The sequence below is a fragment of the Centroberyx gerrardi genome, chromosome 3 (assembly GCF_048128805.1).
Source record: "Centroberyx gerrardi isolate f3 chromosome 3, fCenGer3.hap1.cur.20231027, whole genome shotgun sequence".
In the NCBI taxonomy this organism is placed as follows: domain Eukaryota; kingdom Metazoa; phylum Chordata; class Actinopteri; order Beryciformes; family Berycidae; genus Centroberyx; species Centroberyx gerrardi.
Genome location: NC_135999.1, coordinates 33,002,046 through 33,027,462, shown reverse-complemented (window position 1 = coordinate 33,027,462; position 25,417 = coordinate 33,002,046).

The following is a 25,417-nucleotide window of genomic DNA, read 5'->3' as shown; positions in this document are numbered from 1 at the left end:
ATGGGTGGCTTAGCAATAAATAATAATAGTAATGAAAAAGTTTACTGTAAAACTACCTCAAATGAACTAACCTCAATTAACCCTCTGTTTCTCTGCCTTTGTCTTGACTGCCTCTCTCTCTTTCACGCACACACACACACACACACACACACACATTTAAGTGTGTGTTATAGAGAAAAGTAATGGAGCGTGATATGTTCCAACCTGAGATTGTCAAACATGAGTGGAGAAAGCGAACGCTACATATCCAGGTTGTTTTGCTGATTGGTGATTTACAGTAGCAGAACCTCTTTAACTGACTTACCATGAACCAATTATGATTAAGACATGCACAGACACATCCATCCATCCATAAAAATAATTTAATTATATCCACATCAATACAGGGGGACTTATGCAATAATACAATACAGATGCAATCAGAATATTTCCATGACCCCTGCGTTCCACCTGCATTAACATGCATCTCGTATCCAGATTGTGCGTAGATATGATTTAGCTGAACTGACAATACATCTCTAGTTTACACATTGAAATGAAATTTCACCAAAACACTGACTGCCACGCATGTCACTTCCTCTTGTCATAGTGTCTATATCTGGATTGGAGGCACACATTTCATTTACACATTATTGTTAAAGCTGCACTAAGGCAAGATTTTTATTTAAAATCCATGTCTTGCCAGCCTTAAGCGCATTTTATACTTGAAAATGAAAATAGCGTCTCTGCGCGTAAACTGGCGCTATTTGACGCGTATTTGGGGTTGAAAAGGGTCTCTCTCCGCGTAGGTGTTGGAACCTGCCCAAGAATCTCCACTTTGTGTCGAGTCTACACGGAGTCGCGCACTCTGATTGGCTGATCATAAGCGATCATGAGGGCATCCAACTCTTCAAGCTCCAGCTGCTCCAACACATCCCATTCGCGCTTATGTTTGTTTTTACCGGTGATCGTCGCCACGTCTGCTTCCCGTTCCTCTCTTCTTCTATGTTTTGTTTTGGTGAGATATAATTTTTTTTTAAATACTGCCACCCTGTGTACGGGATTTCAACGACATGCTACCCGCACATCAACACGGAAGTATAAAAACGTAAATGTAATCGCCGCCATATTGTTTACAATCGCGCTTTACACTGCGTTTACATTACATTCGACTATAAAATGCGCTTAAGAAGAAGACATTTAGGCTGATTATCAATATGCGTTCTTGTGCGTTCTTGTGTCCTCCGTGACGCGTTTTACGTAACATCTAAGCGCCGAAGCACGATTCCAAATCAAAAGAACGACAAGACAGAGGACGGATAAAAACCCCGGAAGTTTCCTTGCCAACCTCAAAATATCAAGGATGCATCGGATGGTGACTTGACCGTCGAGAATGAATTGAAAGCCCCAACATTCATTGCGACAACGGTGAGCAGCGCTGTAGTCTACAGTACAGAGTAGGTTAACAGCTGAGAAAATTAAAAATTAAAATTGTCTTAATCACATGAAGCACAGAGTTCATCTCAAATTGCAAGGAAGCTTCTCTGTGCTTACTTTCATGAGAAGAACGTTCTCTCCAAGACAACTTGGGAAGAACGTTCTCCGCAAGGACACAAGTATCGACTTAGCGTTCTTGGTTTTGATAATCAGCCTTAGTTTACTGACCTCACTTTACAGGATTTCTGGCTAATGAAGTCCTCAAAATTCAAACAGTTACCTATTGCTGCCACTTGGGGCCGCCAACGTGCAAAGTTGACTAATGCAGCGTTAACGTGGCCAAATGTGCCTCTGACCCACCTCTGGGGGTGGTTTGGGTCATTGGATCTTCAATGCATCAGATTAGATATGTTTCCAACTGGATTTCATGCATTTTTGCTCTACTCGAATACAATCTGATCACCCAGGATGCATGTCAATGCCAGATGGAAAGGGGGTCCATGCGATGGCAGCGATCATGGCTACAGACGCCATCACCTTCTGCAGAAATGTGACTGCCAATAGTAGCCAAAAAAGAAGCTCTCTTTTTTGATAGTCCTCTAACCACAAGTCTGCGGATATTGGCCACTCAAAGCTGTCAGGTTTATATGTTAATATACAGTATGTATATATATATATATATATATATATATACACACACACACACACACACACACACAAACTGTAGTGTGGCATTGTGGCCAGAGGAGGGGGCGTGCGTGTCCATTTACTTGAAACGAGAGGAAGTGTATTCATAGCATCTACCTAATAACTCCTACTTTATATGATATTTTGATATTAGTTTGTGTTGCAACTCTTTGTAATGGCGGAGATACAGGAGTTACCGGTTCATGTTCTGTCCTCCCCTCCTCTCTAATCTGTTAATCCATTTATCCCTCCGATCCCCCCACTTCCCCTTCTTCCCTTTCTCTCTTCTCAAACTTCTTTCCTCACTCTGTCCCCTTCTCTTCCTCTGTACCTCACCTCATAGTCATCTGTGACATCTTTAATTACTAACCCGACCCCCCCCCTGCCCCCACCACCCCACCGGGGAAATCATGGTATCTCCCATCTCCCAGAGGTCAGCTGCCACAGTGTTATTAAGAGGTGGATTAAACCAAATATAGAGGGGGCTGGGGGTCAGGTGGGGTCTCGTGTTGGTCATGGGGGAGATTTGAGCTTTAGATAGACCTTCATTAGTGACTAGCAGCGGTGTCATAATTACTATTACTGTGTGTGTGTGTGTGTGTGTGTGTGAAAGAGAGAGAGAGAGAGAGAGACCCTTAACGCCATTCTTGGGGTAGACAATTAACCCACAATTGAAACTAGCATTGCTCTTGTCACATCATGAGAACAAATTAAAACTGCATTGTGACTGTCCAATTTCCTATTAGAGCTGGTACAGGTAAATAAAATGAAGTAGGCACAGTTGAGTATTCAAGTTAAGTAAAAGGAGGTAATCTATTCAGACTCAAGTTAAGTATTGGATGCACTTGAAGTATGACAAGTCACTAGGCAGGTGTGCATAATAATATACAGAAGCAAAAATATAATGGGTAAATGCATTAAATACTTCAATCTGATTAATAACAATTTGGTCACTGATAATGTCACAAAATTGGATATGGATATGGATTCATCTCACTCTGTAAATGCTTATAGTTTTTATGAATACACATTAATCCCCTTAATTTTACCCCTGAAATGTCCTTAATTTCTCAGTACATAAACATTAATTATCCATTAAAAATAACATAGCTTTAAAAAAGTAAGGTTAGTATCATGGGTTTTTAAGGGATTTATTCATGGGTTGATTCGTGGAGACACTAGAAATTAAGGGATTTTTCCATGCATTTTGTGCAGGGTTATTGATGAGTTATTAATGTAAAGTTCCTGTCTCCCTGAATTTTACATTATATTAGAAAGTAAGCAGTCAAACATTAAGGGGTGTTTAAAGTGGTTTTGATGGTATTAATAACTCCTTTAATTCATTTTAAGGGGATTTTGCATTAATTAAGGGGTGAATTAATGTAAATGTATGGTTATTTTACTGGTTTGTAGAGATTCTTGTCCTCACAGATTACTGGATTTCTGGGTTCATATGTTTATGTCCATAAACACATTCATCTACATTCCAAGTGATAACATCAATTAACATAATGAATATTGAAGTAAGTGTTGTACTGATGACTTTTCTAAACAATTATCCACATCGAGAAGAACCCTGTCCTAAAGGCAGCGAGCAAACCAGCGACCAGCTTGGTATTGATGAACAGAATCAACCTAGGAGAGACAGACTTCCCGTTTCTGCTTCTTTACTGTAAAGGGAATGTAAGCTTCCCCTAAGAGTAGACAAATCAATCGGTAATTCCAACACAGAAAACACCTTTTGCAGAAAATCCCTTGGTAAAAACGATTTATCTATTCTTTAATTTACTGATTCACTAACTTATTTAGTCGTCTGACTTATCTTTTTTCCTCTATTTGGGGACTTAGGGACACAAATAGTCTAAAATCCATCTAAAACCCCTTTCACACCAACGCAGTGTGAATATGTGGTGGGAAACTGCAAACGTCCATATCTAAACATAATGAAAACATTTTCCACTAACAACAGTTCAAACTTCAACTACTTTGGGGGATCAGTAGGGGATCACAAAAAAAAACACACACAAAAAACTTTTTGGTAACTTTGATAAAAAAAAAACATTACCTGAGTTTCGTGATTTTTTCATCACGTTTTTTTCATCTGGGGACTTAAGGTAGCTAGTGTACTTTAAAACGAGATGGTTCTGGACTTCAACGTACAAGAGTCTTGAGTGTGAAAGCTTCCATAGAAAATGCATGAAGTTCAACTTTATGTTTTCTGCAACAGCAGCCCAGCCCATCCTCTTACGTGCAAGGTACGCCTAATAGGCTTTCATTCATTCTCTCTCTCTCTCTCTCTCTCTCTCTCTCTCTCTCTCTCTCTCTCTCTCCCTCTCTCTCTTTCTTTCTCTCTCTCTCTCTCTCTCTCTCTCTCACACACACACACACACTTTTAATGTACCTTGAAAAATGTAAGCAATCAATTAAAGGATAACATTGCCTTCGCATCATTATTGGCTTGTAGAAGAATTTAGCTGGAGTGGAAATCTTCAAACCTTCCTTAGTGACTTGATGATGTTTTTGAATTTAGATAAAATATAATATGCATTGAGAGGCTCACCTAATAAACTCCAATCTATTATATGATCCACTGCTTTGATAAACTAAAAACTCCCCCCCCTTTTTTTTTATTTTATCTCTTTCTCTCTTGTTCTCCCTTTTATTATTTTTGGTTCGTTATACTGTAATCTATGCAAAATATATTTTATAAATTTTGTGAGGGAAGAAAGGGGAAAAAATGACCTCTATACAATTTAGACTCAAGTAAGCAGATTTCTTCAAAACTCTCGATATTGTCTTAGTTTGAGATCATTTTGTTTCATCCTGTGTTGTTCTGTCTGTGTCCTGTGATCTGCTGTCGTGACCTGCGATTTCCTATTGTGTCATGTCCAGTATTGTCATAGCCTTTCCATTGATTTGCTGTCACTATTGTATTGTAATCTGCTTTTGTGTGCTGTCCTGTGCTGTCATGTCATGTATTGTGGTCCGCTGCCATGTCCCATCCAGTGATCTGCCATCATATTCTCTTGTGTTCTGTCCTATAATAACACAGGGCAGAAGTCTCTACTATATAATATGCTCTTTACTTGTGCTAACTGTAAATAAACTGCCAAATTCTGTTTAAAAGAGGGGAAAAAATGTGTCTTGGAGACAGCTTTATGAAAAAGCTAGTGTGGGCTAATGTTGGCAATTCCCTGACTTTACCACTATGGTATTTTGACCTTGACATTTATGTGAAGGGGTAATATTAGTACTGTTCTCATCACCAATCCCAGGCCCTGGTGTCTTCAGGATGCCCTATTATTCTATGAATAAATTATGATAAATTATACAACAAATGGTGATCAAAAGGCATTGAAATTCAGACTATAAAATGGTGCATGGCTGTCATACCACATGCAATTTTGAAATATTTTTTATTGCTTTCCCAAATGTGTAGATAATGGTGGTGATCCAAAAGTTTGCTTGCACATATACATATATAAACATATGGCATGGCAAGATACTAGCCACCTAGTGGTAAAATAGACTCATTACACATGACATGACAGGACAGGATAGGACCAAAGACTGTAAAAAACAATGGACGTAGTGAGTATGACGTCACCCATAGGTTTCTGAAGGGCCGTTTTGAAGCCTTAAGATTGAGTTTGTGTTGACATTTTGTGGAGCCAGAGCAGCCAAAGCAAAGCTGAGGGTCGACACAGCACCGCAGCGCCGCCTGCTATTGGTCCGTAATCGGCAACCTGTCGATCACTGGACAGGTGACCTGTCAATCACTAGGAAAACAATCCCGTTTTATAACCGTTATATCCCGTTAATGACACAATTATTTTGAAAATCACCATAAGGACACACAGAAGAAGTGAAATTAGCTACTGAGGCCATAACCACTATTATCGACTTTATATTTTGAGCGTTGTGGTCCCATTGACTTACATGAAGTTGGGCCAGGTTTGGAGTCGTTTTTGGAGCCAGCCCCTAGTGGACGTTAGAGGAATTGCCACCTGTCACAGTAGCCACTAATTACACATGACATGACAGGACAGGACGGGACAGGACAGAACAGGACACAGTAGCCACCTAGTGGTATAAGACAGACAGGACATAAAATAATTGAATCCTCTCACTTTTTCTTCTCTAGACGCACAACAGAAGTTGAATGGATAGAACGGTCATTCCCATTCAATTCAACATTCCAGGACTGTCACAGCGGTCTATTATTGGGCTAGCTTCCACATAAACCGACTACCGCAAGTCGCTGAGGTGAGAGGAACGCTAATAAGCTAATGTTGACTAGAAGAGCTAGTGAGAGAAGCACAATCTTTAATAATGCAATGTTAACCTCGTCGCTAATGTTAGCTAACGTTAGCTAGCGTTGAGTTTTGACAGTCTGCTAAGCACTCGTGCAGCAGACTGATCTGCACAGTTCTCAAGCAAGTGTGACACTTTACGGCCTTAATGCCCAGACTTAATTGTGTTGTCACCATAGCAATTAACCCTTACAATTCCATAATCACCATGTTATGCTGTACTAGCTAAACTACCATGGCAGTGTAAGGATCGTTCATTCAAGTTCTGTGAGAGGCAATGTTCACAGGGAAATGAGGAGAAAATGACTATAGCCCTGCATTATAAGCCCATAAGCTACCCTTTGACATATTTTGTTCACATTGTTAGCATTCATTATTGACACCAGTGGTTATGTTAGCTGCATTCTAATGAGGTGCCCACTATCTTTAATCGCAAATACTAACACTACCAACAAGATGTTTCTGACCAACTGAAGTACCACTATGGAAGCTGGGTGAAGAAAAATAGCCGACTAAAATAGTAAGTCCGATGCTACGGCTTTAACAAGTGATTTGGTGATGATTTAGTGTTCCTGTGAAGAATTCTGCCCTGTCTCTCCCTGCAGCTGGGAATGAGCCTTCTTTTCATGTCACTGAACCATCTTGAATAAGAACATGAACTATGTGTCTCCAAAGCCCCATTTCCAGTCATGAGAAATATAATATGAATGAACAGCTCACTTTTACATGCAAGGAGTCTCAGCATGTCACGCTTGGCTTCTAGAGTGGTCAAATGCCTGGATGATAATTGGATAATTGCTCTATCCTCCATGGGAGACTGTGTGTACCTATATAGTGCAGGCAATTAATGTATAGTATTTGTTAATCATTATTTAAGCCCTGTCTGCTAGTGTTAATTGTGGTTATCATGCAAAGTCCATTGTATTAACTGCATTAATTAGGTTCATTACCTTGGTGGCCTGCATACAATCATTTCTGTTCTTTTTTCTCTTTCGAAACTATGCTTCACATCCTCAAAGGAAAAATTCCCCCCTATTACACTATTATATCTCATCAGTCTGTGATGTTCAATATATTCTATATTTATATTTTGTGATGAAGTGTTGTAATTTACTTTTTTGGTGAACCCACTTACCCTCAACCTGCCTCGTCTACTTCTACTTTAGCAAGTGACTTCCTACATTTCCTAGAATGCCGTTCACGCCCCTAAGAGAAGGGGCGTGAACTGTTCCATGGGTTGTACGTGACTGGAGTGAAGTTAGTTTGATGCTGGATATTCTGTAGATATTTGTTTTTCCACATTTAATACCTTCTAAAGCAAACAAGTAAAAGCACAAGACGAATAATATATATATTTCTGATTACTGGAGGACGAATAACAATTTACAATACATTTTTTCAATATTGCTTATGTTTGACTACTTCCCTTGTAATGCCCTTTGTAAGCGCTGCGTTCTTGATTTTTCCTGCTGTTGTTTTAAGTCATAGGTGTAATGTAGTACAGTCAATATAGTCCAGTCCAGTGGTGTGGTGTGTTCTGTATGGTGTTAAACTAATATAAAATATATAAATATATATGTAAATACAGGTATTCCTGTAAAAATAAAGTTGTTTTAATAGGTAGAAATATGCTGTTTTGCCACTACACTACCAAGGACAAAATGGATCCAGGAATGCAAAGTACATAAATAGCTGTTAGTGTTTTCCTTTAATGTATAATATTGAATTAGGAATGCAGCTGTGTTCTGTTGGCTTCCCACTAGACGGTTCTGTAAACCCCTGTGAAGAGCTCTAATAATTATACAGCAGTGAACTGCCACCTCTGTCTCTGTTCTTGTTACTGATAAGAGCCCTGCAGTGAGTGGGCATTTAACCCAGACTTGCTCTCATCGTTAGCAAGGGCTTTTTCCTTTAAAGTGGGCTGAACTGTGACAAGAGCTCTCATTTCTTGTTTCTCTTCATTACTACTGACAATACTTAAAGAAGGGCCACCAGGTCATGCACACGCACACACACACACACACACACACACACACACTCACTCTGCTGTGTGACCGGGTGTGGCCTGACCCTGCCAGTTTCCTCTCCTCTAATGCTCTTTAAATGGGCTGCAGGGCTACTGGGGTCCTGTGTGGCTCCACAGGCAGCCATTATGAGGCAAAGAGCAAAACCAGGAGGGCACAGGCAAGACATTACCTCTCCAGGTTTCTTTCTCTCTCTCTCTCTCTCTTTCTCTCTCTCTCTCTCACACACACACACACACACACACAGAGGTAATCATTTAAATTATGCTACCATCTAACTCAAGGTTGGAGAAAGAAGTAGAGAGGGAGAGGTGTATTATTATATTATTACCTATGCTGTTCAGAGAGTGATATTTTAAGCTACTTTTACTTTTTACATTACATAACCCATTTTTCGATACGCAGCTAGAGAGAGAATGAGAATGGTATGAAGCCAAAGAAGCACCATGTTCTCTGCTGTCCATCATGCCACCTCTCTTCTCTTCTCACTTCTCAGGCTTCTAACTTGCTGTATTATTCCACTGCGGATATACTGCAATGTGATGAACGTGTCACATGTTGGATTTAGTTTAATGATTTGTTCATAATGCATCTGTGAACTAAAACCAATGGCATCTAGCTCCATTTTTTGCTTGCTCTCCAGAAAGTTTCCATGATAGTCCTTGTGTAGAATTGCACAGTTTACAGAAATACAAATGCATCATAGATTAAGGCGAGGCGTCACAGGCGAATAGGAAAAAAATGTCCTTTCATCCTATCAGAATGAAGTTTTGTAAGTTGAATATGGAGACGAATACAACTATTTGTTTTATTATGACCTTTATTGACTATGTTATTAACATATTCAAATGAGCTAATATTTTATAAAAACGCTCAAAATTATCAGAATCATTTTTTTCTCAGTGGATATAGGAAAACAGTGTTTTCCTGTTTCATTCTGATCTATAAGTAAATAGTTGTTAAGGGATTTGTAAAAAAACATAAAAATAAAAAAATATTTACAAATTCTAACTACATGGCATCTCAGATGTTTGCTATTTTTGCATGTAAAATACCCCATCAAATGAAAAATGACAAAAGAAAAAAAAATGTCTGTTTTGCATACAGGGAATATGTCAGTTTAAGAAAATTATTATTTATTTATTTATTATATTATTTTTCATTTATTTTTTGCTAATTTTGTCCTTGGTGTACTTGACAGAAACAACCATATTTTTAACATTTAACTATATGTTCTAGAGTAAAAAACTCGAAGCCCAAAAACTCGAGCACAGTTTACCTCATAGCTGAAACCTGCATGTCAGATAGTTATAAAACTATTATTCACTAGTATACTAGTATTTTAGACATATATACATTTTGTGGATATTTGCATACACTTTTAAGGATTTGATCTATAGGCTCCATAACTTTCTTAACCCTTCAAAAATATAGCAAAAGACTGATGTGTTTTACAAATTTTACAAACCTGCAATATAGTAGGTTTATATGTAAAACCGACCGATGCTTTAGATGTCATACACCGCTAGACTTTCCATTAATAGCTATGTTCTGGCTTTGTTTCCATTATGATTTATTGAAATGAAAGCATTTTTCATAGGGTAGCAGTGTTTCAGCAGTGGGTGCCATACTGAAGTCATGGAATGGGTTTTTAAAAGTGCTGTCTGTAACTCTTCAACATCTGCTGTAATACATTTTGCAGCAGTGCATTGTTGTTCCTTTAACTTGTACTTTACTACAGCAGGCTGCTTGTTATTATAGGAATCATGGACTATGAGCTTTGGTAATGGTTTTTTTTAAGATCATCAGCTACATGACTAAATTGTGATATGCAAGGAAAGTACAGGCATTGCCTTGCAGAATGTGAACAAATATAGCTGGAGGCATTCTGAACGTTGTTGTATTAGCAACTAAATCAACAATAGGTCCTAATGGAGATTTCTTGCTAATAAAATATTACTATCCAAAAGTATAAAAACGTAGATCTCGAACTGGGAAAAAGACATACCAAGGCACTCCATCTGCTAGCACTAAAGTCATTAAAAAGTCTTTATTAAAGGAGACTACATCATTAAAAACATGACCAATGAACAGGGCCGGCTTTAAACTGCTAGAGGCCCTAGGCAAAAGTTTCTGTGGAGGCCCCCTTTTAAGACAAATCCTACCCACCATCAAGCAATAAAGACTGAGGAAAAATGTAGTGTTTAAAGCATTGTATGTTTGTTACCTGTTATAAGATACAGCACATGAACATCAAAATAAAATGTAACAAATACAAAGGTGAATGTGGCTTTCTCCTCTTGTGTGGACATGAGCTTAAAATGAAGACTTTCAAGGGGGCCTCAGCAGCCTATTCAGCCTATAGGAGAACCGGCTATGCCAATGAACAACAAGAAATGTTGCATTTTCCAAGCCTGATTCCACATTATTACAAAGAAAATAGCATCGCTGTTTCCTGGTAATAAACAAAGGTTTAATGTAGACATTGAGATGAGGGTGACTTGAAACAACACTGATAATTAGCTATTTCCCAGTTATATGGTGAATAGTACCCTAAAATTAAGTAATTACAATGTAATACTGTTTTAAATAGGTAATTACCATTAAATAAACAGTAATTACCCAGTAATAATGGTGGTATTACCCTGTTATTACCCTGTTATTACCATGCATGTAATGTAATGTGCTACCATTTAGAGTTCCACTCAAGAGTCTAACCACAATGCAAATTACAAAGTGAAACAGAAGAAAAGAAGAATAATAAGTAATGGCAATATATCAACAAATGGATACAAAGATTTAAAAAATGATCTATTTGAAACTTTCAAACTGTTGCTTGTTAAAATGTAATCTGATAATTTGCTCTAGAAACTCTAGAAATTATGTTTTAAGGTAACGTATTGGTTTATATTGGCTGTTCATCACATACTCCCTCTCATATTTTCTTGAGTCAGTAATATTATTCTTATTATTATTGCTACTCTTATACTTTTAATACTACAAAGGCAAACTTCCACATCAGCGTCATTAATCTCATCTCATCTCAAATTATCTTTCCTCTTTTTTCCTAACCCCCTTGCATCCATCCATCACCCATCCATCCATCTATTCCTCCCTCCCTCCTTCCATCAAAGTGGTGCCAGGGGTCATGGTAATAAAACCAGGGACATGCTGATGTAATTATTATTACACACATTCCCATTTAAATGCTAATGGAGATGGTAATTATTAGGTATATTTAAAAAACACGTGCACACACACACACGCACACACATATATGGGCATGAAAGCCTACACATCTTCACACCCACAAATGGATGGATGGATTCATGGATTCACACACACACACACACACACACCCGCGCGCGCACACACACACACACACACCTATTAATAATAAGATGAAAATTCCCTAATTATAATGAAGTCTATGATAGCTGGCCAGCCCTCCCAGTCATTAGTGTGAATACATTTCCCTTAGGTAATTATGAACATATTTCAACCCTGTGATTAAAGGATAATTCCTGTGTTTTTTTCTTCTTCTTTAGATCACTGGGGCTATAGAACATCGTGCCAAGGGTTTCACTTTGAGGGTCACCGGCTGGGACGCATCAGTGGATTCGCTGACCCCCTCCCCTCTTAAGCCTGGTCTGGTATCTGACAGTCCACCATCAGAGCTTACATGGATGGCCTTACACTGACAACTACATTAGTGCCAGATGGATCCTCCAGGGCCTCGAGAAGCTCATCACCTGGCCCGTCGATGTGCTTCAAGCTGGTGAAATCCAACTCGCCGGCGCTGTAGAGGGGGGGGGGGGAAAGGTGGCGAACAATTTTGGTTTCTTCCTCGGAGGCACGGCAATTCCATCCATCACACAAAGAAATCTGTCAGAGGCCTGGACAAGACCTCAGACTGCACCTTGAAGGTCGTGACATCTATTCAGGAACTAGAGATAGACCAATAGTGTCCGTAATCGGATCGATCCAGCTCCCCAATACTCATACTCCAATTGGTACATGAAGCTTCCCTGATACTTTAATGACATGTTATTTGGTGCAATATAAAATATTACTGGTGGGAGGAAAAATGTCTCCTGACAGGGGAAAGTGCTGACATGTTGCTATTTCTGAAGTTCATAGGCAGAGCAGCTATTGTTTAGAAGAGTCTTGGCTATGCAGCTAAATGATAGCACTGTTCTTTATCTGTTAACCTGTTCTGAATAAGCTGTTTTTATCTGTTAACTTATTCTGAGTAAGCTGTTTTTATCTGTTAACTTATTCTGAATCAGCTGTTTCTATCTGTTAACTTTTTCTGAATCAGCTGTTAATATCTGTTAACTTATTCTTAATGAATTGTTTCTATCTGTTAACCTATTCTGAATAAGCTGTTTTTGAGAGTCAATAAGCTGTTATAATAATCAATACACTGTATAACAACCCATCAATAAGCTATGTTATATAACATATTTTCTATTCTATTATTATCATTATTATATATTTTTTATTTTATCGAAGATTGTCATACAATGGTCGACTTATCAAATGATTAAATAAGTACAAGTGACACACTTGTAATTGTTTTATAATAGGGTAATAATAGGCAGCATGAATGACTGTAAATTGAGTAGTATTTGGATTGGTAGTCCATCTACTTAAGGAAGTATTTAGTACTTGTTAATATCTGTTAACTTCAGAATGAGTTAACAGATATAAACAGATTATTCAGAATAGGTATCAGTTCTGAAAAATTGGTATCGATGCACCTGGTGGCAGTGGACAACTTTCTTAACCTTCTTAAAAGTCGATAATTCAGTTAACCATAAGTCTTTTTTTTTATTTGTTCTAAAGTGGTAATCTGCAAATTCATGATTTTTTTTATTTTTATTTTATTTTGTCTCTATGGTGCTAAGCGCTCACTGCTGTGGTGTTTCTGCGCTGCACTTCCCGGCGCATCACTTGCTGTGTGCCAGAGGACTTTTCAGACACCAGAGCTGCGTTTCATTAGTCATTTAACCAGCCCTCCTTCACTTCCCCTCGGCACTTGGTAATACGTAGCACCATACGTAACGCTAGTGGCCACTTGCAGAGCAGGGGGGCAGGGTCCGAGGGGGAGCAGAATATTTGAAATGCAACGCACTTTCCCTTAAGCAGGCCTAATAACTAATAATAAGAATAAATAATAAAAATTACACAGAACAATGAGTAATGAAATATTGCAGATGAATGCATAAATTGCATAAATATGTCTAAATCCCCTAAATATTGTTTGTTTACTTGCATTTATATTTATCACCTGTTCGCGAAATTGACGTACGATCACAATGCATCGTGGGAAAGATGCGCTTGTGAAGTCTACATCGTTGTTGACTCGCTCCCTCGGCCCTTGAAGGGTCGATCTCAGAAAGTTCACTTGAGTTATCAGAGTAATGGAACGGCACTTAAGATGGAGGAGGGGATTCCCCCGAGGGGAAGTCAACGAGGGCCAGCTGAAACGACTAATGAAACGCACCGCCGGTGTTTGGAACGGCAAATGTAAAATGGGTGTAAGTTATGGCAAATGGGTGATCACTGGTTGCATCACTATTGTATCAAATAAATCACTGATAATATCACATTAAATCTCCTACCCTGCCCATGAGCACATGCCCATCACTGACACTATAAAAATGAAAACTATATAAAACTGTATAAAAATGAAAACTTTGACAACTTTTGAAAAACAATATTTGACAATTGATATTTCTTCAGTTTTCCTTTGACTGATGATGCCAACACACACACACACATACACACACACGCACACACACACACACACACACACACACACACACGCACACACATAGAGGGCTGACAGGGGAAGTAATCAACTTTGGTATGTCTAGGATGAATGGTTGTCCAGGGAACAGGTAGAAAGAGAGAAGTAGGCGAGGGAAATAGGAGGAGGATGGAGTGACCTCCGATGTTTCTAAAAGAGGGATGTGTGTGTGTGTGTGTGTGTGTGTGTGTGTGTCATCTCCAGAGAGCTACAGTGCCTTACAGCCCCGCCATGATATGGGAAAATACAGACAGCGCACTATAACCGTCTTCTAGGCAATATGGTAAAATGTTCCCACGCACGATCCGCTCTGCACCTTAAAATCACACTGAGAGGACATTTACATTTTACGCATTTAGCTGATGCGCCACAGTAGAATACGTTTCAATTCCTAAATCACCAAAAAGACATGAAACAAAAAAATAAGGACTGCAAAGCTTATATCATTCCTGTGACCATAGAGCGATCATCTAAGAGCAAAGTGTGAGGAAAAGAAATAGAATAAGAGTAATATGGTGGTTTTTTTACATCAGTTTCCTAGCAAGAAAGCACCATTGCAAAGACAGAATGATAACAATTACTACAACCTAAATATCAAGCCTGATATTTAGAAATGGTCAACACATTTTAGCTTGTGAAGAAACTGAGCCCAAGTGATCAAATAACAGGATTTTTTTTTACCATTGACAAAGTCAAGTGACAAGAAATCATAAGCATTTGAGAAGCGAAATATGAAATTTCATATCCAACAGTGTGTGTGACTGTGTGTGGGTGTGTGTGTCCAGAATCAGAGTCACTGGTACATTAATTGAAATGTACTTACCTCTCTATTATATTCTTTCTAAATAGAATTTGAGTCATACAAGCGCGCACCCACATTGCCAAATGAATACATTTTCAAATATCTAATATGGAAATATAAAACAAAATGTGCAGACAGTTTGGGGTTGGCAGTTTTCATATACTTCATGCAAGGTCCCGTAGAGGAAAAAAGACTGTTCACTATAGTGATATCAGTTTTATTTACATTGAAAAAGCCAGGACTCTACCTCTGATGCACCCATATATGTATATATATATATGATAGATAGATAGATAGATAGATAGATAGATAGATAGATAGATAGATAGATAGATCCATCTGAAATGGACATTTAATCTTGTATTAAGTCATTAAATCAAGTGAAAAAAATTCCAATTAGCTGACTTCCGATGCAGTTTCACTTATTTCAGAATTTTTTTTTTTTGGGAAACTAGGTTCTTCGCACACCTATACCAGGAGACAGGTGTGTGGGAGAGGACTGGGAAGCCGGCAGAACATAAGAAGAGATTCCCGCACACTGTCTATACTTGCAATTAAAACATGCATTAGAAAATAAGCAACGTTTCGGTATTTGCCTGACAAAGGTCTCAGTACCGAAACGTTACTTATAGACAGGCTTTTTCTTTAGAAACCAGTTACAATATCTTGAAACTAGGCAGAATAAGGCAGATCACTACACTAGTATCTAGATAATGACACTTGATTCAAGTAAATTCTTGAAACAAGTTTATTTGCATTGCAAATAAGTGAAATTCACCTCATTGCAACATTTTGTCACTTGCTTTAAAAAATATAGGATTTTAAGACTCAAAACTAGATCAAACAACTAGTTAATATTATTCTATTTGGCAGCACGGAATAGTGATTATTTAAAACTGTATAGGCTTATATATTTTTGTTCAGGTCTGTGTGGGTGATGCGTGTGTGTGTTGTGCGTGTGTGGGAGGGAGAGAAATAAAGGTGTATGTATGTGTGTGTAGATGCTGGAGTACTTGTGCTGATGATGTTGGTCAGCTTTCCAAATGAAAAGTGAAGAGCGTGAGGTTTGGGATTCAATTGCACAGTGCCAAAGCTATGGGTGCACACACACACACACACACACACACACACACTCACACATGCGCATGCACTCATACGCACTCGAAAAACCATCGTTATGAGGACATTCAATTTACACACAATTAATTTTCCATACCCCAAACCTTAACCGTCACCACAAAATGCCTAAACCTTACTTTTCCTCTTAGCTTACAACACAAACACACACACACACACACACACACACACACACACACACACACACACACACACACACACACACACACACAGAGCTCAAAACCACTGTGTCCAATGAGTACAAATGTAGTCCCTGCCTGTCTGCTTGATTTCCATGCTATCTAAAGCCAACAACAACTCCACCAACTGTGACCAAACAATCTTGTTAGTTTCCCCTCACAACTTCTTTCTTTTCTGTTTCTTACAAGGAAAGTGACCACTCCCGCCCCCTTCTACGCTTTCTCTTCAGACAGTGCGGTGAAGATAGGATTATTTCCCTTAAAGATATACTGTAACTCAGGTTTTTAAAGTTGCACCAGTCCAGATTTTAATGTAAAAATCCAGCCATTTTATCAGCCTAAATCGTAAAGCGGGGCTGCAACAGAGAAGATAGGAAGGGAGGAATCGAAACTTGAGAGTGAAATTCTCCTTAACAGCAGTGAGCAGCAGTCCGTTCAGAGAAAGCTAGACTTCACCAACGTTCAATCTTTTCCTCTCATGTCTCTTTGGTTTTGTTTGGTATAAAGCATCACAGGCCGTCCGGGGCTGTGGCAGTTTACTGACATCACCTTACAGGATTTCTAGGTATTTAAAGTTCAAATTTTATAAGCAGTTACCTCTCGCTGCCATTTGGGGCCGCCAATGTGCAAAATTGCTTCAAGTTCTAGACATTGTAATTGACCAATACACTCTTCTCCTTAACCACCAAATTTCATCAAAGTTTTCTAAACATTTCCCATTGACACATTATTTCTCTACCAGAACAGTTACAATTAGTTGTTATTTTTTGATAGAATAGGGTATAAACTATAACCTACAGCATCATTGCCATTGTGAAAATTCAACAAATCACTTAAGTGAAGTTGCTTTGAAATGAATTGGAAATTCAAATGAACTCATTGGCATTTTTCCCACGGCGCAGCTGAGGTCATCACGTGGCAAATTCAGGTCATGCATTCAGTCAGTCAGTCAGTCAGGTAACGCTTATTGAGATGTTGCTCCGTGAGCGTACCACCGTAGCATTAGCTGTAGCTCCCAGCTCCAAAAAGCTGTGTTTTGTGAAAACGGAAGACGTTATTGAAACTTTTATGGTGCTGTGTACATGATACTAAGCCCATGGACACTCAATGTAAGTTTGAGCCACCAAGGAGCAGCCGTTTGGAAGGCATCGCTAAATGAAGTTCTCGTTAACGGTTAAAGACAAGTATGACCAATATTTCCATTGTAACTGAATCAACCATGGCCGACAGATGCCATGACTTCTTCGCTGGTACCTGCAGTCTACCCTTCAACCACCGGTGGCAGCAGCAAGCGTATTGCTCGGAAGCACAGTACCACCGAAGAAGTCATGGCGTCTATCGGCCATGGTTGATTCAGTTACAATGGAAATATTGGGCATACTTGTCTTTAATTCCTTTTTAAAGTTTATTTGTGCATAGAAGATGTAGCACGTCCCAGCATCGTGCAAGTAGACAAGTGCAGGATTACGTGCATCTGTTTGGGTAAGTGAAATTCAACATAGTTTTTTTGTTATAGAGCTCTCCGGCTTTAGTAGGGAGAATTCTTAATGGAGCAGAACAGGATTCTTTGGGAGAGACAACAACCAATACGACCAAAAGTTCCTGTATCAGGGCTAGGTTAGCCCCAAAGGGACACTAGCATAGCCATCTAGCATCCATCCAGCTCGTGGTTAGCCTTTGGGGCTAACCGCGAGCTGGTTTTGTTAGTCAAAGACTAACCAAAGGGCTATGCCATTACTAGCATCCCTTTGGGGCAAACCGCGAGCCCCACTCTGTGTCGTTAATTTGCATCTTGCGTCTTCCGTTGCCCTATAAACTTAGGTAACATTATTACCTGTGGTATCTAAGTGACTTTAGTGGAATTATTTAACCCATAACCGTGTCGTAATGCTTCAGTACATTGAATTGAATTGAACACACGCGCCATGGGTCTGTACAGGATCTGTGCTTGTTAAGTCAATGTGCTCCGCAATATAATTTTCATTACATTTCTGATGAAGAGGTAAAGCCTTTTCCTGCTGAGCTTTAATTGCAAACGATCGCTTCCCTTCACTTACAGTAACTTCAGGATTTCCCGTGGCTCTCGGACAATAACTCCAATAGCCTGGCAGGCTGTAATGACTGCATAACTATGTGCTGAGTTTGAGTTGTCAGAAATGTCAAGGACAGATGACGGACAGAGAATGTCTAAATGTCACTGCGAGGAAGTTAGGAACTGAATGGTTAAGTTATCGATGTCGCTACTGGCCAGCTCTTGTTAAACGTTTTGGACTCACCCATTTATCAGTGCAAAACGATTTGGACTAAAATGGAAGTTTTACATTCAGACATTTCAGTTTGAGAAGTTTTCTCTTCCATTTGGGAGTGTGAGCTCCCCTTGCATTTAGTCGACATTGGATTTTTGGACTTACCCCTGTTTTTTTTACCATATTCAGCTTGTGCTATATTTTTTCTGCATTACTCTCAGCCTTAGCTACAGAGCCCAATGCTGATAGACTAGTATCAGCAGACTATAGAACAAATAGTGACCACATCAGATAATAGGAGAGGGAAGTGGGCTGCTCCTTTGGGTTTCTAAACTTAAACTAATACTGTATCACTGGGATGATGCACACTCAGGGCTTGTTCACACCAAGCATGCTCTGAGCAGTTTATCTGAACTCTGGAGAATTTCCTGCTTTAGTTTGGTTCATTTGGCCAGGTGAGAACAATTCCATTTGAACGCCTGAAAATGCAAGTCCTCTTCCAAGAGAACTGCGGTGCGGTTCGTCAGGAGTGAGAACATAGTCCGAACAAGCTACCGGAAATAACCCCAAAACACAAGGGATTATGGGTCAAAGGAGACAGATGTTGACATCTGGCCAGCAGTTCCTCATGTTTGGAAAGCCTAGCAGAACAAAACCGCAGTCTGAACTGATAATCATATTCAGCTATTTCTTCACGTGTTCTTAACTGGTATGACGTCCATTATGTTCATTTTGAACAAAATTTCTAACCTGGCGGGATGACCGGTTACCAAAACTCTGTCCAACAGAAGAGCTACTTGTGAGTCATGTGACTTTTGATTACAATTCAAGCAAATATAAAAATGCAAGTCAACTTTCCCACTGTGGTTTGGACCAAAGAGAACAAGCTGGAGGTGGGATCACCACCTTATTTTACAGTAGTACGGATAGATAGATAGATACATAGATAGATAGATAGATAGATAGATAGATAGATAGATAGATAGATAGATAGATAGATAGATAGATAGATAGATAGATAGATAGATAGATAGATAGATAGATAGATAGATAGATAGATAGATAGATAGATAGTCAATACATATCTTTGCATTCACCAGTAGGGACATCAGTGTTCTAAGACATCATTTCTGTCAAAGAAGTGTGGCATCTCCGAAACTTACACTGCATAATAGGGTGTAGTTTATCTCAAGTACCTGTGTGCATGTGTGTGTGTGTGTGTGTGTGTGTGTGTGTGTGTGTGTGTGTGTGTGTGTGTATGGAGTTACAAGTGCAATGACCCAAACCCTTGGTATTAGGAACCTGTATTTGGACAGTTAGCCATATGCAAGTGATCATTTCTTTTTTTGAGTGTGAACCATTGACAGTACAGTACATTGCTACATTATACTGTTGCGACAGCTGCATTATTATTAGTCACACCATCAATCATTTACTGTCCAAAAAATACATCGTTTTGGGTGTTTTTTTATAGTTGACTTGTACGGGATGAGACAGCTGAAGGGGTTGACAATAAAGACAATGCTGAAAGTTCTTCTTATTCCTCTTATTCCTGTGCCTTAATTTACCTTATTCATCATGACTTCTTTCAAGTACTCATGTTTCATTTGACTGTTTCAATTTGATGCTGCTATACTGCTTCCTAAAATGAGCTGGGAATCAGTTATTTTTAGAGTGCCGTGCCAAATGTTGAATACTGAACGAAGACACTGAATCTCTGCTGAATATGACATCATGGGGAAGACAGAATTCATACTTCAATAAATCACCTAATTAGTAGATTTTTTTCTCATTTCAAGTGTTTGTTTTTTACTGTTTTTGTGTGTGTTCTGGTCTTGTTTTTGATGGGTTTTTTTTTCAGTGTTTCCAGTACCAGATGAACAAGGAGAGAGACGGAAAAAACCTCTCCATTGAAACAAACAACATTGTTTTAGCATAACTCATTATCGACCAGTAAGATATGCCCTCCAGCGCTATCACACACACACAACCGCACACATGCCCGCACTAAAGAGTCTTATTTATTTGTATTCATATTTATGAAAAGAGAAGTGTAATTTACTGGATGTTTTATGCATTGTGTAGTGGATTCATTTTGCCTGCCTGTTTGTCAGACTCCAGTTTGCCTTTGGGCTGCTAGAGGATGTATTGGACATTTTCTGATGCTGCAAGCTAAGAGAATAAGCAATTATCTTTTTTATTTTTATTTTTTATTTTATTGGTGTAAACATAAGGACTCGCAAACACAGTGCAGTGTGAAACAGGCTGGAACCACATGGAGTTTGTTTTTGAACGCAGCCCAGGCTACGATTACATGTTGACAGGATTTTTGAGATTTGATTCAAAATGGGGCTTTTTATTGAACTGTTTTTATTGTATTTCCATATGAAATCGGACACATAATAATAATAATAATGGTGTCTGCATTGCCACTGCAATTTCGTCCAATAGAGTTGGTTTGTTTACGTATCATAGGTCATGAAAATCACACAAATCCTTCATGATTTATAAATCTCAAAAGTCAAACATTATTATTATTGCTCATTTATTATTATTGATTTTTGACTTTTATTAACATTAGGGCATACAATAAACTTTTTTTTCCCATTTGATACAAATTAAAAATAAATACGATAAAATAAAAAAGAAGACAAAATGAAAATATATATAAAGAGAAAAATATACTGTATATAAAAATATATATAAAGACAAAAATAGGGATAGAGGGATGGGGTGAGGTGGGACCATTCCTTCATATATTTGCATGTAGATATAGGCAGATATATATATATACTGTATATACATGCAAATATTTTATACATGTATACATACAAAAACACACATGCACATACACATTAAATTCCATCTGTGTGCATTAACGCAAACCCCTTAAACTTCAGAGATGTTTTCACATAATCTAGCAAGTTGTGTTATAACTGCAGACCATTTGGCATTGAAAATATTCGTCTTTTGCTGAAGTATAGCTGTTTGCTTATACTGTACACTCTTCACCTTCTCTCTCCATTTGTTCATTGCTGGTGTTTTCTTTTCCTCCAGCAGATTGTAATCTTTTTCTGTGCAAACCAACAGTAAATATATTTGATGTTTGTTGTCTAGTCCATCTGGGATGAAAGATGTGATTTTTATGAGATCACATCGCTGTATGTTCACACAGAAAATGGCTGCTATGCGTCTCCTGTGACTGGCTTTATTCAAAATCTGTCTGCATTACTTTTTCCTGCTCTCCCTCTCCACCTTTTTTACATTGTGGCTGGATTGCATCCAGGCATGTGTGGTTTTGTGAGCAACATCCCATTTTTGTCCTGTCCTGAGGTACTGACACATTTAAAGCGGAAAATGCAATTTTTCTCCTTGAGGAAAGAAGTATAAAATCTGGCACGTTTTGTTTTTCATCATATATGACATATTATGACATAGCATTTCATAATTATGACTTAGTATCTCATAATTAGGACTTAGCATCTCATAATTATGACTTAATATCTCATAATTTTGAGACACTATCATAATTCTGAGATAAAAAGTCATAATTCTGAGGTATATCAACATTATTAGATACTAATTATATATAATATATATTTATGAGATACCATCTCAGAATTATGATATACTAAGTCATTATTATGAAATAGTATCTCATAAATATGACTTAGCATCTCATAATTATGAGATACCAAGCCATTATGATGAAATAGTATCTCATAAATATGAGTTAGTATCTCATAATTATGAGATACCAAGTCATTATTATGAAATAGTATCTCATAAATATGACTTAGCATCTCATAATTAGGACTTAGTATCTCATAAATATGACTTAGCATCTCATAATTATGAGATACCAAGTCATTATTATGAAATAGTATCTCATAAATATGACTTAGCATCTCATAATTATGACTTAGTATCTCATAAATATGACTTAGCATCTCATAATTATGAGATACCAAGTCATTATTATTAAACAGTATCTCATAAATATGACTTAGCATCTCATAATTATGAGATACCAAGTCATTATTATTAAACAGTATCTCATAAATATGACTTAGCATCTCATAATTATGACTTAGTATCTCATAAATATGACTTAGCATCTCGTATATCATAATTATGAGATACCAAGTCATAATATTGAGAACAAAATCTCACTCAAAAAAATGTGCCAGATTTTTTGTAGTATATTGTACTTATATTCATTGTATATTGTCCCACTGTAGTTCACTGTTTTGCAGCACTGAATAAAAGGAAGAGCTTGAATGTGTTGGATGTGTTGGACTGCGCAAGCATGACCGCTTTTGAGTTTGTGTTTTATGAAGACTTGCACTAAATACTGGTGTAAATATAGGTCTTTTGGGCTCACACTGCAATTGTTTGGCTTCAGAACACTTAGATTATACTGCACAAGCTGTTTGGAGTAATTTCATGGTCAGTTTTTGGCCTTTTTGGAACCCTAAAGAACCAATCACCGGTGACTTCAGTTGTTTTGGAGAAGCCTGACATGGAGCTGCGCTAGATAACTCGTGTGTTATGTGGACACACAAACTTCACCGGTGTGCGGTATGAGGGTAAGTAATTAATGATTTTACTTTTTTGGGTGAACTATTCCTTTAATTTTTTACAAGAGGAAATGACGTTCTCAGCAATCTGTGTTTTGGCTGATGGCATAAAGAGGAATCTGATTTTAATCAATATAATATCTTATCTTAATATCTTACAGCTTTTACCACATATCAAATGTCCCATGCCCCAATCCTTCCTCTGTCTCTCTACTTATAATATGACATGAAATGACTTGAAAACTACAAAAAAAAAAGAATTAAACATAAACTAAAAAATAAAGTACAATAAAAAATGAAAATAACAATACATAAATAAATAAATAAAAACAGTACAATTAAAATATGTTCACAACAACAACAATAATAATGATAGAAGACTTTCTGACTCATGCTAGCAAACTAAGCCAACAGCTGTCCAATCACCTGGCCTTTCTCCCCTGGCCACTGCACTGTGGCCCTGCACAATCAACAAGCAATTAACACACACACACACACACACACACACACACACACATACACATCCCATAAGTGGCTAATAGGCACCAGTGTTATCATCCCATCAACACAAAGGTGGTTGCAGGAAAACAAAGGTGAGAATAGAGGGCTGATAATTACTGTGTGTGTGTGTGTGTGTGTGTGTGTGTGTGTGTGTGTGTGAGAGAGAGAGAGAGAGAGAGAGAGAGAGAGAGAGAGAGAGAGAGAAGTGAAGGGAATAGGTGACGAGACAGAGATAGAGAGGGGATGGATGGAGGAGGAGAGGAAAGAGAGGGATGTGAAAGAGAACAAGATGGAAGAAAAAGGAAAACGGTTGTCTATTATTTAAGCTTGTTAGCATTGGTCTGACTGGACAGGCTTTCCCCAGGCTGGCTGTAGGACTTCCAGTGGTTTTGGATCATCTATTCAGAAAACCGGGTCGGAAAATACCACCAGCCAAATGTCACCGCTACGTTTGGCTATTAGCCACCATGGCAGGCAGCCTTGAATTGCCTGGACATTATACCGTGTTCTAAATCCAATTGGGAAGAGGGTATTTTCTGTCAGTTGTTGTGGCCCACATGTTTTTTTCTTTTCCTCAGGTGAACACTTGAAGAAAAGCAACGTGAGAGCAGAAAAGGAGCCAGAATGACTGGGAGTCAATGAGGCAGACACGGACATTCGGACATCAAAGCAGAAACAAATCCCTCTACTTCTGTGATGATTATCAGATTCCCAGTCGACTCAGAATTGGTACTATTGTGGTACTATTGTGTTCTTAGGCAGTGTTGCATAAGTGGTTACACACAGAAAAATAAATATTCAAACTGAAACCAAAAATGGTTCTTCGGAGTGGTGCCATAGAGGAACCACTTCTGGTTCCACAAAGGACCTTTCAAGAATCTTTTAATATCCCAAAGGACCATGCAGTTCTTTGGGATATTAAAAGGTTCTTAATTCTTAGTTATTGGATGGTGGGTAATGGCATAAATGTGGAAAAGAAGAAAGAAAGAAGAAAGACTGCCGTGGACCCAGAAGGTCTCAGGTTTGATGCCATCATCAACCATGTGTCCTTCTGAGCAAGACACTGAACCCCTGTCTGCTGTTAGATCTCGTCTATCTGTGATGTTCAATGCATTCCAGGAGTTAATTTGTGATGGAGTGTTGTAAAAAATGTGACAAATCTGACATTGTCACCATATACATTGTATTTTGTAAAGAATTCATTACAAATCCCTCTGTAAATTTTAAACTATTTAGTTATTCAACAGAATGAAACAGGAAAATGCATTCTGACTTTATCCGCTGAGAAAAAAGTGTTGTAACTGATATACAAATTAACATTCACATTTTTGGGATATTTTGAACACATTTGAATGTATAGAATTTGAATTTGTAGATAATAAAGTAAGTAAAAGTAATAATACAAAAAGTGTTTACTTGTGTCCATATTCAACACATACAATTTTATTCTGAATGGAAGAAAACTAAGGATATTTCACATCTTCAGGCCCAACAACTGCAGAATGGTGCCACAACTATGGTTAAAAAAGACTGAAGAAGATTAAAAACAGATGTTTTCTGGGATAAGTTTGGTGTTTTAGTCTTGGTGAATTTCGCCTATCGCACAGTGAACTTAGTATATAAACATGACTTTGAAGGCACGGATTGGGTTTCAACACACTGAATGCTTTTTTTTTCTACCATGTGGCCCTTCAGGGGCCCCGTAGTATGGAGCCTA